The 16,289-nt window shown below is 37.3% G+C and overlaps 1 long non-coding RNA gene and 1 pseudogene across 1 annotated transcript in view; one reads left to right on the top strand and one right to left on the bottom strand.

Moving 5' to 3' along the window:
* Nucleotides 1-16,289, top strand: part of LOC138169527 (large ribosomal subunit protein bL35m pseudogene) — a 339,868-nt pseudogene that overhangs the window by 119,188 nt on the left and 204,391 nt on the right.
* The window catches only part of LOC138168673 (uncharacterized), a 105,865-nt gene continuing 95,077 nt past the window's right edge, over nt 5,502-16,289 (bottom strand). The window contains exon 3 of the long non-coding RNA XR_011170177.1: nt 5,502-5,635. This is a non-coding gene — a long non-coding RNA (uncharacterized lncRNA). The remainder of the gene's footprint in view (nt 5,636-16,289) is intronic.

Consider the following 16,289-nt stretch of genomic DNA (forward strand, 5'->3'; position numbering starts at 1 on the left):
ATGTTCCTCATTCTCCATCACAATACATATCCGATCAATTGCCAAATCTTGTCATTTTGTTCCCACAACATGACTCACATATATTGCCTCCCCTCCACTCATACAGGCACCACCTGAGTTCAGGTGCTCATCAGCTTTGGCCTGAGCTATTACCACAGGCTTTTAATTGGACTCCAAGCTCACACAGCTAGTAAGGTGTAGAGTCAGACAGCTAGGTAATATAGTGGATAGAGTTTCAGGCTTAGAGTCAGGAAGACCTGAGTTTAAATATTGCCTCAAGGGCTAGTTGTCTGATCCTAGGCAAGTCATTTAACTTCTTCTCTGTACCTCAGTTTCCTCACCTCTGAGATAGTAATACTAATAGCATTTACCTCCCAGGGTTATTGTGAGAATCAAGTGAAATAATAGATGGAAAGTACTTTGTGAACCTTTAAAGCCCTATATAAATGCTAATTAATTTCCATCACACCAAAAGTCTAGGAACAAAGTAAAAGCAGAAGTAGAACTTAGTGCACAACTAACTGGTACTTTCCTATGCCTTAGAAGAGTATACATTTGGCCAATTAAGTTTAATTAAATATTTATTAAGTACAGTAATAGAATCAATATTGCCAGTCCTCATGGAAAGGATGTGGGAAGTGATTGCCCCATGGCTATATTCATCAACCTTATGATTTCCCAGACCTTCCTCAGGGAGCACTGATGGGGAGCAAAGATGAAGGAGAGAATACTAGTCCTCATGGAACTTAGCATCTATTGAGAACTACACACACATAACTATACTTCAAGGTAGGGTATGCTAAGTAGTCCGATATTCCTGGATTCCAATGGAGCAGTTAACTAATGGATAAGGATATTCCTTCTAATTATGAAAATCAAAAGCCTCCCATTACTGCCCATTCTGAGCAACTATGGCAGTTCAGAGGTCGGAGAAAGTTAAGAAGTTGGCTGACTATGTGCATGTGGGGAGAGGTCGAGATAGGAAGGATTAGGGAATGACATCATTGGAAAGGTGCCATTTTAACTAGGTCATGAAGAATGAATAAAAATTTGACAGAGATCCTGGTGTAAAATATTCCAGATATGAAAAAAAATCACAGAGGACAGGAAATTTGGGACGTGTCCAGAGAACTATGAGTAGCACAGATGACTTTCCTGAGCCTGGTCTGGCCTGAATTTATACCAGGAAAAACTGAGAATTTGGTGGGGTTCTGTAAATCACACCACTTCAGTGACTGGCTGCAAGTCCCATCGTGGGAAGCATGGACTGATTTTTTCATTCTGTAGTGATGCTTCTCTGATTGGTATGAGTTCACCATATCTAGCTGGCTCAACACCCAACTATGCTATACCTGAGTGATCTTTGTGTCATGGCCCCCTACCACAAAAGTCTGCTATCACTCCACCCTTAGCCTACAAGTCAGACCTACAGCTTTGGTTCTGGGACTATAGCTCTGCTGATTGACTAGAGTTCATCATATCAAGCAGGGGACAGACAAAACATGATGCACCTTGGCTTTCTTCCTTCCATTCTGCCATGGTTTGTTTTTCCCTATCCTCTACCTCTTGCTCTAGAAACAGTAATCAAATCAACATTCCCATTCCTCATGATCTGACTGATCTGTGGCTATATTCATCAACATTTTGACTGCCTAGACTGGAATGCCCTTCCCCAGCTATTACTTTCCTATAGGAGTTGTCTTCCCATGTTAGAACATAAGCCCTTTGAAGACAGGAACTGTCTTACCTTATTATATTTGTATCCTCAGTATACAAATTTGTATCCTCAGTACACAGGGTCTGGTACATACTATCTTAGCTTACTATTTTTGTATCCTCAGTACTTAACACAGGGTCTGGTACATAGTAAGTGCTTGATAAAAATTTTTTCATGCATTCATTTATTACTACAATTAAACACTGGAGGGAACCCGTGCGTGTCAAGGAAGATTGGGAAAGATCAAAAGTTGGTTTAGAAACCTCCAATCTTACAAGCTAAAGCTTTTAAAAGGTTGTAGAAGAAGTTAATGAGAGAAAAGAAATATTTTGGTTGGTCCAAGCTCAAGAGGAAAGATAAGAATTTCACCGATGACTTTTTTTTAAGAATAAAAGCTAAGCATTTTATTTAAAGCACAATTGAAGGCAATAATTGAACTTTCAACAACCCCAAAAAAATTTCATCTGCATAAAGGTTATTTTTAAAGAAAGAAGACTTCACTTTAAAAGAGTAATATTTCACAGAATTACAAGCAAAGGAAAAAATGGGAACTCCTTAGAGAAACTTGAATGTTAAAAGTCTGGAGATTTAAGCTACTGGCCTCAGAATCAAACTTTAATCTGCATACCAATAACTTCAATGCCATCTGTCCTTACTGGAGAGGGAATCAACAACGCAACAAACAAAAATCCAAGAAACATTTATTCAATGCCTACTGTGTATGTAAGGCACAGTGCTAGGTGTGGGGGATGGAAAGATAAGGAAAAGATAGTTTGCGTACCTCTTTATTCCTCTATAGACTCCACTCCAGACTCCTGGACTTTCTCCACTATGTCCCCCACAAGGGTGCCTTCTCTTGTCCTCCCACCCAGGTGAGGCAACTCCTTCTACCAATACGAGTTGGTTCCTTCTCTGCGACTTACAGTCCAAGAGAGTAGTCTAGATTCTCTGAAAGGATAAATGACTTCTACAGGGTCACATAGTCAAGTAGCTACCAGAATCAGGTCTTGAATCAAGCCTGGATATGAATCCTGGTTTTCCTGCCAAGCTACCACTGATTAGAGTGGAAGTTTTTTATAGCAATGATTATTATTTTTATTGAAAGGAAGTAATAACGCCAAAAAAGCAGGTTAGAGACATTACAAACATCAAGCTAAGGAGTTTCATGTGCTGCATGAAGGATGGATTGGAGATATGAGAGATCGGAGGCAGGGGGACCAGTTAAAAAGCCATTCTAGCAGTATGATGAGAGGGGATGAATGAATTAAGATATTAATATGACAGCAGAGTGAAAGGAGAGATGGAAATAGATGAGAGAGATATTACAGGGGAGAATCAATGGGACTTGGCATCTTGTGGGGTGAGAGAGACAGAAAGACAGACAGAGACAGAGAGACAAAGAGAAGCAGAAGCAGAGAGAAAGGAGGGGGGGGGAGACAGAGAAAGGGAAAGCAAGAAGCAGATACAGGAAGAGAGAAACAGATGCAGAGAGAGAAAGAGAGAAGGAGAGAGTGCAGAAGGGAGAAGAAGCAGAGATATAGAAAGAAGAGATGGAGGAAAGGGAGAGTGAAAGAAACAGATGCAGAGAAAGAAAGAGGAGAGACACAATGACAGAGACAGACAGAAAAGTGGGGGAGGAAGGGAGAGGGAAACAATAATAACTGAGGTCACTCAGTACCTGGTATCCTTAGCAGCTATGGGTAAACTGGGACAGGTTAGGGGGAATGCAGAGAAGCTCCTCTAACTTCTGGGCACAAGTTTTGTGTGTGGAGGCAGAAATAGCCAGCTGGCAGTCTGAGATGAGATAGTGGAGCTTAGAAAAGAGCCTGACGATAGAGATACGCATCGAGGAGGCATTTGTTAAAGGTAATAACTGTGCACGTGGGGAGTGAGCAAGAGCACCAAAAGAGAGGGTGTAAAGGGAGAAGAATGGAAGACATAGGGCAGAACCTTGGGAGACAGAAGAGAAATGATCCACAAAAAAGAGACCAAGGAAATAGAAAGATAAACCAGAAAGGGCAGTTTTCACCGAAGCCAAGGAAGGAAGGAGTATCCTGGAGAGCGGGGTTGAACCTCCAAAAAAGATGGGAGAGGACAAGAATTCAGAAAAGGCTGGTATAACGAACTAAAAAGACATGATGATGACTTGTGAGACAATGAATTTAGCTATCAAACAGAACTGGTTAACTGGGAACGAGGGAGCCAAATTCCACTCTCTTCTCCAGGTGTATGCTAATAAATATTTAACGATTAGTTTTCAAAATAAAAAAAGACACTTGACAAACTGTTAAGTTTAATCTGACTTAACATTTTCTCCATCATTTTCTGAGGTCCAGACAATCAAAACAATAAACCAAGCCTTGATTTGTAGTTTGCCAATTTCTAAGGTGTAAATTTCACACTGAAAATTTAACAATCACCTCTCCAAAAAGCCAATCTGAGTCACTTCTAGTTCCCTCACCCCACCCCCAATCCATGGACTCATAATCACCTGAAAGATCAGCTGGTGAGTATGGAAAGAATGCAATTTTTTAGTTGTTGGGGGGTGCAGGGTCTGGAGTCAGGAAGAAGTGAGTTCAATATCAGCCTCAGATACTCATTAGCTGTGTGACCCTGGGCAAGTCACTTAACTTCTCTTTGCTTCACTTTCCTATTATAAAAAGAGGATAATAACAGCACCTAACTCCCAAGGTTTTTGTGAGGATTAAATGAAATATCTGTAAAGCATTCAGCACAGTGTCTGACATGTAGTAAGTAGGGCTTATTCCCTTCCTCCTTTCACTTTACCACTGACTTGCCCAGAAGTCTGACACAAGGGTCCAAAACTTATCAGTTTATCTTCTGGCCATTATGCCGGGATAAATGATATATTTTCTCTTTCAGCATCGCCATTCGTAGGCAACCAAATAGCTTATAGCAAAAGCTACTTAATTCTAGGGACCTGGTGCCTTTAGAGCAAATGTTCTTAACCTAGGATCCATGGACACAATTTAGCGAGTCCACAAACTTCAATGGGAAAAAAATAATTATATCTTTACTTTCACTAATGTTGAATTGAAATTTAGCATTTTTTCAATTATTTAAAAATATTATTCTGAGAATGTATCCATAAGCTTCATCACACAGTCAAAAGCATTTATTTTACACACACACACACACACACACACACACACACACACACACACACTCACTTATACAAAGGGTTAAGAACTCCTTAATCTCAGAGATATGATTCTCTATGGTCTATAGACCTCTGATAGAAACAAGATTCCTCTTGTCCCCTTACTCTGGAACAGTAATAAGTTTTCCTCTCAAAGGCCACAGAGCTTTCCCTGGAGTCTGAGTGCCTGCCTCCCTTAATGCATCTTCCTGGTCACCTAATGGTATAAAAAAAAATCTCACTCATATGGAGTTGGGGTCCCTCTGATTTGGAGGATGTTTGAGGACCATACCCTGCCCTGTTGACAAGATAATTTTCATAAGGAGACAAGGTGGAGTTTTGTGTATTTTTCTTGGGTATCCTTGCTGTGTTGGGGCAAAGTAAACTTTTTTTTTTAACTATTCAATGATCTATAAGTATGTCATTTTGTACAAAATTTGAACTTTGTCAGGGCACTGGCATTGGGTCCATTCAATATCTCTATTGCTTGCTCATGAGGATTCTCCAGAAATTTATGTTTATAATGTGAGAAAGTCTTTGTCTTTCCTTACATAAATTAATAATTATAATGTTTCTAATTGCAATGTCACCCAAAGCAATACCAATTTGCCCAATAAATTGGATTTGGCATTTTTTTTATTAAATGCAGTTTTGTATTTGTTTGTATCTCTACTTTTCTTCTGCAAAATGATTAGTTGGAATGGTTGGGGCAGGTCTCTGAGAGATGCGATCTTTCTTCCACACAAGTGAAGCACATGCTGAAAAAAAAAGAAAGCATCAGTGTGGTGGTAACTGAATGGTGAAGGTATTTATGAGACTCCCCTCACCCAGGTCATGTGTTTCCTCTGAACAAAGTGCCTTTAATAGACCAGTAGCCTTGCTTCCAACAGTTTAGCATATGTCTTCCTCTTCCATAAGTCAGTTATACAACTTGCCATGAAGAATAGCACTCCCAGGAATGCACTCATTTGAGTTAACTCCCCTCTTCTCTTGGCAACAAAATGCCAAACATGCATCAGGGGGGCATGCAATGATTACCCAGAAACCGCATGTCCTATCATATGTCACCCCTCATAATTTATTTTTATGAGAGTAGTAAGTAGTATCAGCATTTTATAAGCACGTATTTATACTTGTTAATTTAATTTATGCAAATGCCTCATTTATGTAAATCATCTACAGATCCACCACCAGTATATCTTTAGCAAAATAACATGATTGTGATATTTAGGGATCTGATATATATAATCAGAGGATGCGAATTATTTTTATGGCATGTTTTATATGCCACCAAGTTCATAAAATGTTGACAGTCTAGTTTTATTGAAAACTTTTGTCCTTTGGTTGGTAGGTTTGGTCTTCTCTCTCTTGTCCATTTTCATTACTTTTCATCCTCTCTCCTATTGCAGCCAGCTCCCTCTGTTCAGGTCAGTTTGCTGCCAGAGACCAGAAGACCAAGGACTCTGGTTGCAGTTGCAATGAGAAAACTACCTCCCTTTTGAGTTCCCTTTAGAAGGATGAGGTTACAGTATGTAAACAGAATACTGTATTTCATAGCAATCTGAGGGCTTTGGACTTGATCCTTCTTTGATAGTACTGTCTTCATTACCAATTCATGACAATGCCAGTCAGTCTTCATGAATAATAAGGTCCTCCAAATCTAGAATATCTGTTCCAAGTTTGTATGATAGTACCCAAAGAGGAGGCTGGATTTAGGTCTCTTTTGGGTAAGGGATGTTGAGCATCAATCACATTCTTGTTCAAGTACAGAAGAAGTTTATTTAATAGGGCAGGGAATGGGAACAGAAGGGAAAAGGAAGATAGTGGAGAAAAGTCACATGGGACCATATTGATTAACTGGGATACTGGTATTAGGGGTTGGCTAAACCATCCTTTCTGATACATATATTTATGACAAAGACATTTATGACATTAATTCATGGAAACGGTGAAGCCAGAAGATCTGAGAGATAATTACATGTGTCATATTTGAACCTAAGAAAGGTTTTTGAGTCTCTCTTGAAAAATATAAACAGACTAAGAAAGTTTTGTCTTGATTATGCCTTTGCAGGGTTGAATTCAAGATGGACCAAATTCAATTCAAAATGGTCCTTTACAATGGAGGTATATAAGATAAGTGAGGTTATAAAAAGCCTGGTTTTAGTTGAGATTTGACCCATCACTTGGATTATAAAATGTTGCACATAGTCATTATTTGTCAACAATGATAACTGACTCTCATGGCAGACAGAATTAATATTCAAAATGACCTTTATGAATTAAAGAAATGTTCATGGAATAAAGTTCAAGATAGGCTGAAGCAAGACAACACACTTTTCAGGACATTGATCCACTGACAGAGAATTTCAGGTTATATGGGGAACTATGACAAGTGAATAGATAAGGCATCCACAACAAGGTCTTGGTATTTCCAGGTCTAGGTTCCATTCTAGACTTCATAATCTAGTATGGATAGTTGGTCACAATGCAACCAATTTAAGATGAAAGACATTAAATTAATTGAACCTGGAAAAGATAAGGCTTTGTATTAGTGTGTGTATGTATGTATTTTCAAATAAGAGAATTATTTCTTCTTTTCTAAAAACTCAAGAGCCCTTGTTTCTGCATATATTAGTTCCTGAGGCAGCAATATACTCCAGGCAGATAGTATAAATGTACCTTGAAATAAACATTGTAATTTATTATGCAAAAATATAGGAAGTAGTCAACAAAGATTCAGTTGAGTGGCAGAGAAAATTGGTTATTGTAGTAATTGTTTTATATTCTAAATTTTGGGGCAAAATACTGGGGCAAAATCCTGGTCTTCCTAACCTAGTTATGACTCCAAAGGTTGTAAGTAGCAAAAGTCTTTCGCTTACATAGCATAGTTTTATAAAGAAAACTAACCACAAACTTTTATTGCAAAAGACTCAAATCTGATATAAAGAAACAATTATTGTTATGACTCATTAAACCCTGAAAGAGATTGATGTTGCTATTCTGTTATGACTGACTCTTTGTAACCCCATTCGGAGTTTTCTTGGCAAAAATACTGGAGTGGTTTTTCATGTCTCCAGCTTTTTTTATAAATGAGGAAACTGAGGAAAATAAGATTAGGTGACTTGCCCAGGGTCACATAGCTAGTAAGTGTCTGAGGCCAGATTTAAACTTAGGTCTTCCTGATTCGAGTCCTAGAATTCTATCCAGGGTACCACCTAGCTGCCACTAAAAACAGATTACTGAAGGTGTAAGATAGTTTTTCTTAGAAGCCTCTAAAAATAAGACAGATGCTGAACTAATTGTCTAGTTCAGATGTGAATTGCTTAGAAATAAATGGATTTAATGACAACTGATGAGTTTTCATCCAGACCTCCAAACATACAACTCACTGTTTTAAAGGCATCTTGAGCTAAACACCAGTGAACAAGCTTTAAGGGGGAGGGGATGGCTAAGAAATGAGGGAGAATAAGAAAGAAGTTTTAGATCAGAATGTATGGTATAGGGGTGAATGGGAATTTAATATACTATGTCATTCCAAATCCACCTACTTTTTAGGTTAAGTAAGATTATAAAGGAGATAAGCACAGAAACACATACTCCTTTATCCTGGTCAATATTGAATTTTATTCTCTTTCCCTCCTGATCGGAGATCTTCAGGAAAAAGGTTCTCACCTGTTGGGTGTTTTCTAGTACAGATCCTTTGCAAAGTAAACTTGAACTAGATGGTTAATGAGATTCCTTTCCAATCTTTAAACCTATAATTCATTTATACAAAGAACATAAAAATATATGGAAGGTTATATAAAACTAAGTTCAACTTGAGTTTTCATACATACACACACATACACATACACACATATATATGGGTACATATATATGTATGTGGTGTGTGTATATATGTATATATGTATGTGTGTGTATATATATGTATATATATACATTGACTACAATCCTATTAACAAAGAAGAACATTAAAGGGTTGTATAATAGCTGAACAAACAATTTCTGTTTGGGATTTTTTGTATTTTTAAAATCTGACTTTGTTGAATGCTTAGGATCTTATATAAGATTTTATTCCTAATTTTACCTTTGATAATTTGGTTTAAAAACTATCATTGAAGAATTTTTTTTTAGTTTAGTAGTTCCCCACATGAATGAAATTATATATATGCTTTCCCATTACCTTAGTTCCATGATGGCAGTCACTAGGATGGATATGTACCTATACAGATATATCATATACATGTACTTTCTAAAACATTACTACTAATATTTAGAGGGGAAATGTATTACAGTCTATCCCTTAGGAATAGTGGAGAGAACCCAAAGAAAATGTATATCAATAGCACATCCGGGAAAAAAAATAGTTATTGAACCAACTTCCGTATAAAACAAAGTGAAATAAGAAAAGAAATGGACAACAATACAACTTTTTTTTAAAACCTGAAAGCCCCCTTATTTCACTACAAGATTCCAGTCAAATTGTGTCAAAGCCCAGTTCATTCCAAGGAGTTGACTGGGATTCAGCCAGAATTTGTCTCCATATTTATAGCATTATTATCCAGATGTACAAATAAATTCATGCATCATTTATTTTCATTGTTTAGTGATGGCCGTTCATAACTGATTCATGACTCTGCTTCTCACAGCAAAGGTCAGGAGATGTGGAAATAAGCGATGTTTGGGGAGGCAGTCCCTTTCCATGCATTCAGCCTATTAGCATAAATAACATTTTACACCAACTCAGCCCCCTCACTCCCAACTTGCTAATGATTATTTTGTTGTTCTTTTCAAATCAATGAATCACCAGCCTGAACCTATGCAAGAAAACTATTCTTGTATAGAAAAGCAATTAAAATGTGTTGGAAGCATTTTAATTGCAATGAAACCTGTATCCTAACTCAAAAATAAGAAGTTTAGTGTCTCCATGTTCACTCTTCACATTATAGTTCACTTGCAAATATGGGTCCAATATGTTTCTCTCTTACAGCTTTCATTAAACTCCTTTGGTTTATGAACTGCAAGCATATTCTTCTTAACTTCCCATTTAGTTGATTCATATATGCAGAGAGTTCCTATTAGTTCATCATTTTTCCTCTAACCTCACGCCTACGAGGTAAAGAGATAATTAGAATCTTTTAAAATAATGTCAACGTGAGATAGCAAGACTAAGTCAATTTACCATTACTAAATACTTAGTATTTTCAAGGGTTAAGAAATTTCAGGCAATCAGATCTGTGATACTCTTCTGACTAACCTCAAAAAAAAATGGATAGACAAGTAAACAGATCTGAAGTCTCGCTCATAGCATCATACGATTATAGATGTAGGTCTGGAAGAAACTTTAAGGCCATCAGATCAACCTCTTCCTTTACAAATGAGGAAACCAAGACCCAGGATCACATTGCTAGTATCTAAGGCAAGATTTGAACCCATGTATTCCAGACTCCAAGTCTGACATGCTATCTACTATAATAAGCTGCCCCTCATTTCTTTGCTATTTTGAGCTACCTTTGACTTTGTCAACCTTGAAATGTATTAAAGCCTCCTAAAGTCTGCCACTTCAGAAGAAAAGAAGGAAAATGATGTTAACTTGATAAGAAAAATTACCCTGAACCTCATCTAAGGCTATATATATAGTTAAGCCAAACTTTATAGCCTTTGCAGTATTTTTTTATTCAGATGTGATTTTAGCAGTATAGGGAATCCAATATAGAAATTCCCTCCAATGATGCAGATCAGAAACTCATTTGTTACTTATAGTCTTAGAGAGTTACTTGGGACACATAAATTAGCTGATTCATCCATCTCTTAATAGTAAGTATGTGTCAGAGGCAGAATTTTCTGACTCTAAGACATATATGTGCCTTTGTGCATATGAAATGTTGCTTGGACTATATATCCTTGGATAAGTTTCTAAACCACTTTTGGCCTGTTTCATCATTTGTAAAATGAAAAGCTTAGACTAGACAACCTCTGAAGTCCATTCTAGTTTTGAATTTATCATTCTATGGTCCAAATAAGTCCAAATTACATCTGGATAATAATACTATAAATATAGAGACAAGTTTGGTTGAATCCCAATCTATGAACTGAAATTTGACCTAACTTGACTGGAATCCCTCAGTGAAATAAGGGTGTTGTTCGCAGGTTAAAAATAAAAAAGCTGTATTGTTGCCATTTCTTTGCTTATTTCATTTCACATTTTATATAGGAATTGGTTCAATAGCTATTTTTTCCAGGACGTGCTATTAATGTACATTTTCTATGGGTTTTAAAAGAAGATAACGCTTTCCCCAAAGCACCAAAGCTCAAAAAAAACGTCTCCTCTCAATAGTCTTTAATGGAGACCTTTTAGAGAACAAACATGGGATTCTAAGAAAAAAGAAAGGCAATGTGTTATCTATACTCCATGCTTTGTAATATGAATTCATGGGCCTAGGCTAGGTCTTTTACAGGCTTTAAAGGTAACAATCCCATTATGTGCACTGACTATATACATTATATCAAATGTCCGGTTGGCTTCCTGATGGCGTCAGAATTATCTAGTAGCTTTATAATACATTTGGGTAGATGGTGCATTATCTTTTGGCAGATTATGATATATTTGGGTTGATAAATAGAGTTGTACTGATGGTTAAGAAATCTGGGTTTAATCCCAGTTCTGCTACTAGCAAGCTGTCCTATAAATGTGGGCCTCTAACATTTGGGAAAGCAGTCTCACAAAATCATTTGGCCATATGATATTTGCTACTTCTCTACTCTCTAACTTGATGAGCTAAATGTGCTAGATGGAGAAAGTCCTGATAGTTTGAATCACTTTGACCAATGAAAAAATAACAGCAAACTTTGACAAAATCCTGGAGGACTCTGTAGACATCATAATTATGGAAACTCCTTTCTGGTCTTTTTTTTTTCTTTGTAAGCAGGCAAACTTTTTTGGATATCAGAGTAGGCAAATAGGATCCATCTTGGTTTTTTGAGGATTCCTAGTTTTCTTTCCAATGCATTTTAATGTCATCTCAGGAAAGGATGACAATGTTAAGGTGCTAACAGGATTTCAGAATAGGAGACCAATGTCAATATTGTCAGGCTGCATCATCTATAATTCCAATAAATTGTTTTCCTAAGACATGCAGTGTTTGAGAATCACAGAATGGCAAAGCTGAAAGGAACCTTTCAGATCAGTGATTTCAACTCCTTCACTCTACAAATAAGGAAACTGAGATCCAAAAAGACAAAATGTTTTCCCCAATGTTATACAGCTTGTTAGTAGCAGAACTGGGATTAAACCCGGATCTCTCAACCATCATTCCAACTCTATTTCTCAACCCAAAGATATCATAATCTGACAAAAATAGGACATCATCTACCCAAATTTATTATAAAGCTACAAGATATTTTTGTTTGGCTACTTTGCTAACAGAGGGCAGAACTGAAAAAGTAGGCACACACATACATATGTATTTAACACACACACAATTTCAAAGGCACAGGGTTCCTTCCTTGTTACTTGGGAGCTGAGGTCACAAGCTATTTATTATGTTCATACATCAGTCTTTTCAAGAAGCAGTATGGCATTTTATTTATTGAACTTTCTCCATTTGAATATTAGCAAAGAAAAAGAATGGTCTTCTTCCTTCTATGATGTACCCAAATTTTGTACTTCATTTATTTATCCCTCCATTTGTGCATTCAACAAATATTTATTGAAGAATAGCTACAGGATGTACAAAGCCATGTGTTGGGAATTGTGGGTAATATAACAGTTCAGTTACAATTCAATTCAACAAACATTTAAGGGCCTGCTATGTGTAGAGTGAGAATCAGCATGATATAATGGAGAGAGGAACTGGATTCAAGTCCTGACTCTTGCCCCATGCTGGTTGCATAATCATGAGCAAGTTATTTAATCTGTAAGTGTACTAGTCAACTCTCGAATACTATAAATGGCAGATCTGCATTGTAGAGTAAGTTTACTCCCCAGGAGTTCACTGTACTAGTGAAATCACAGGTTCTTTTTTTTTTTTAAGGTTCTAGGCATAAAGAAAATCAAAACCATCTCTGCCCTTGAGGGTCATAAATTCTATTGTAGGGAGGGGGAAACAACATACACATTTAAATTAAATAAAAAGTAATAGAGGGAAGTGTAGAGTACCCACAATTTAGGGGAAGGAGAAAATAAGGAAATGCTCTGTTTAGGACATTGGAAATGAGATGGACTTTGAAAGATCCAGAGTTTCCAAGAGGCAGCAATAATGGGAGGGAGTATTTCATGTGTGGGGGAATATTTGTAAGATCTGGTTTTGCTCTTGAGGGGATTAGTTGAAGGGGTAAAATATTCTATTTTATCCAATTGAGGTGGCTCACCAGAAAGAGTGCTGAACCTGGAATCAGGTTGCCTTAGGTTCAAATCTGGCCCCAGATACTTACTACCTGCATGGTCCTGGGCAAGTCACTTGACTTCTGTTTGCTTTAGTTTCCTCATTTGTAAAATGGGGATAATAATAATAATATTTACCTGCCAGGTTTATTGTGAATCTCAAATGAGATAATATTTGTAAAGCACCTGGCACATAGTAGGTGCTAAATAAATTCTTGCTTCCTTTTTTCCATTCAACAAGCACTTTATTAAATGTTTTCTATATACAAAGCTCCATGGTAGGTACTTGGGATACAAAGAAAAAAAATGAGACAACCCTTGTCCTCAAGGAGCCTACCATTCTACTGGAGAATGAAACATATGAACAATGAGTAAATATAAAGAAAATCCAAGGGATAGGAATAGGTGGAGATCTGTGATTTCATTGGTATAGGGAACTTCAAGGTGAACAAACTACCTCCCACAATGCAAGTCTGCACTTTTTCTGCACTGAGCAATACATATTTATTTCAAGCAGAAGAGACATGCTTCTGGAGATGGGGAATGGAGGATGGAGAGGCATGCATAGAAATAATTATGAGTTCTCATAAGTGTGAACAAAGGATTATAGTTCCAATGGTGGAGACATTGTTTCCAGGTCTATTGATCAGGGAAAACTTCAAATAGGATTTTTCAATTGTACCTTAAAAGATGGGTAATATTTTAATGGGTGGAAGCAGAAGAAGCAAAGGCATTCCAAGCAGAGGGAACAGCATCACCAAAAGTATAGAAGAGAGAAAGTAAAAGGAACATTTCCAAATTTGAGGAATACAAAGCCTATCAATTTGATTAGAATATCCTGTCTGTCAGAACCTGGGACGAATATCCAGATAGGCAATCTAGCCCTGGACTAAGGTAACAAATTTGGCAAGGAAGCAGAGACTTGTTTTATTTGTCCTTGTATTTCCAGTACCTAAACAGAGACTGGAACTTAGTAGGTGCTCAATAACTTCTGGTTGATTGATTAATTTATGGGCAGAGAGAATTCTGTGATAATCTGGTCCTTGAGATACTGCCTAACCACCCTGAGGTCATAGCAGCGTCACTAGAGGCAGGTGCTGAGATACTAATGAAGATTCTGAGCCAAGGAAGGATATGGGGAAATCAATGGTCATTCCTTTATCAGGACTGAAGTGTATCCTTTGTAAGACCAAGTCATACCCAAGAGAAGAACAACTTCTAATGCTGCTACTTCTCTTTCACTTGCCCAAAGTGAGAGGTCACCCCCAAAATAAAGCAAAAATGCCCAGAAAGAGCTCAGGAGCCAACAGTGTTGCACATTGGACTAATCTAAGATTCATCCATATTCAGAAGGAAAGTGAGTGAAAACCAGTGTTTCAGACAGCTTTACATTTTAAAATTAAGTTAATAAAGTAAGATTTCCAATGTAATGACAAATTAATTCTTCCTTTCATAAGTTTATTAAAATAAGCACCTTCTATCTTCTAACTAGCCCTGACATATGCTTACATAGATACAACACACCCAGTAACCTAATCTCCCAGCAATCTTGAAGCAATTAACTCCTTCTAATCTTGAGCTAACAAAGCCCACCATGCAAAAGGCCCCTTGAGAATGCCACTCTCAGGGCCTCGGAAAAGCTCCCTCCCATCTATTTCTCTGTTATTCAGAGACTAGGGGCTCAGTGGAGTGGTCAGAGAGCAGGGATTCATCTGAAACAACACAGATGAATCATCACAGATCATAAGATCTTCATTAACTCCTTATTTCTCTGCTAATTAACACAAAAAGAATGAGTTGAATGCTTGACAGGCAGTGAATGACCCACAGCTCAGTGGTTAATAGGATGCAAATGACATCTAATGAGGGTCTCTCCTTGTAGTGTGGGCAGCTGGCCTACTATTTTTGTTGTGGATTTTGAAAGTGTTTGAGATGAAAACAGTTTACCCAATAATTTACACTGCAGCTGAGTTTGTAATAAAGTCCATGAATTTATGTAAGTCCTACACATGGCAGAATTAACTTAAGCTGTTAACCACCATGTTTAGCTTAATATGCCGTAGTTGGAAGGAAAGGCTTGGGGGTGGAATAGACTCTATGCCTTTCAAGAGAAGCACAGCATTTATTTATTAGCAGAAAAAAAGAAGAGAAAGAATGCTTCATGGCAAGCATGTTACCAAAAAGTTTGGGTTTTTTTGTAAGTCCAGCCCCCTTCAATTTATGTATTTCTGCTGAAAAAGCAAATTCCCATTATTGCTTCATATGAAGAGATGGAAAAGAAACAGCATGGTGTAATGGGTAGGTCTTGGAACCAGGAAGTCTTGGGTTCGAATCTTGTCTTTGACATAGAAACCAACATGTAGCCCTGGACAAGGCATTTAACTTCTCAGTGCTATAGGCAACTCCTGAAATGGCAGAGAAGCTGCTTTTTCATGGTAGAGGTATTTTCTTCACCAAGAAGTCACCTACACTAATGAAGTCACTAGGCAACTTCCAGTTCTTATCCCTATGACTAGAGGGATAAGCCAAAACCTGATTTGTATATTTGCAATAAAAAAATCAACTTGAGGGCAGATTGGGGGAAGGGGTATTCGGTATGCTTGCCTTCTTGGGTGGGAGGATAGGGGAGAGCTGGGGAGAAAATTTGTAACTCAAAATCTTGTGGAAATGAATGTTGAAAACTAAAAACTAAAAATACATAAATAAACTTTAAAAAAAGGAAGAAGAGGAAATGAACAGGAATTAGACTAGAGAGGACCCTTGATAAAAAATCAAAAGGGGACAGAAGCAAAGGGAAATGGAAAGAGAGGTAGCTACCTGTCACTATGAATAACCTCATCTACTGTAAATGGAATAAGTGTTTTATGCAATAAAGTCAATAGGATACAGTAAAAAAAAATCAATTCAATTAAGGTTGTGTTTGGGAGAACAATTGAAGAATAAGGAACAATGCTGATATTTAGAATCTCATTAAAAATTAGGTGCCATATACAAAATTCAAAATGTAATGCAAAGATTTTGTGTCGGAT

This window comes from Petaurus breviceps, unplaced genomic scaffold (assembly GCF_028583685.1).
Source record: "Petaurus breviceps papuanus isolate PSGF00001 unplaced genomic scaffold, PetGlider_PUasm1.0 37, whole genome shotgun sequence".
Lineage (NCBI taxonomy): Eukaryota > Metazoa > Chordata > Mammalia > Diprotodontia > Petauridae > Petaurus > Petaurus breviceps.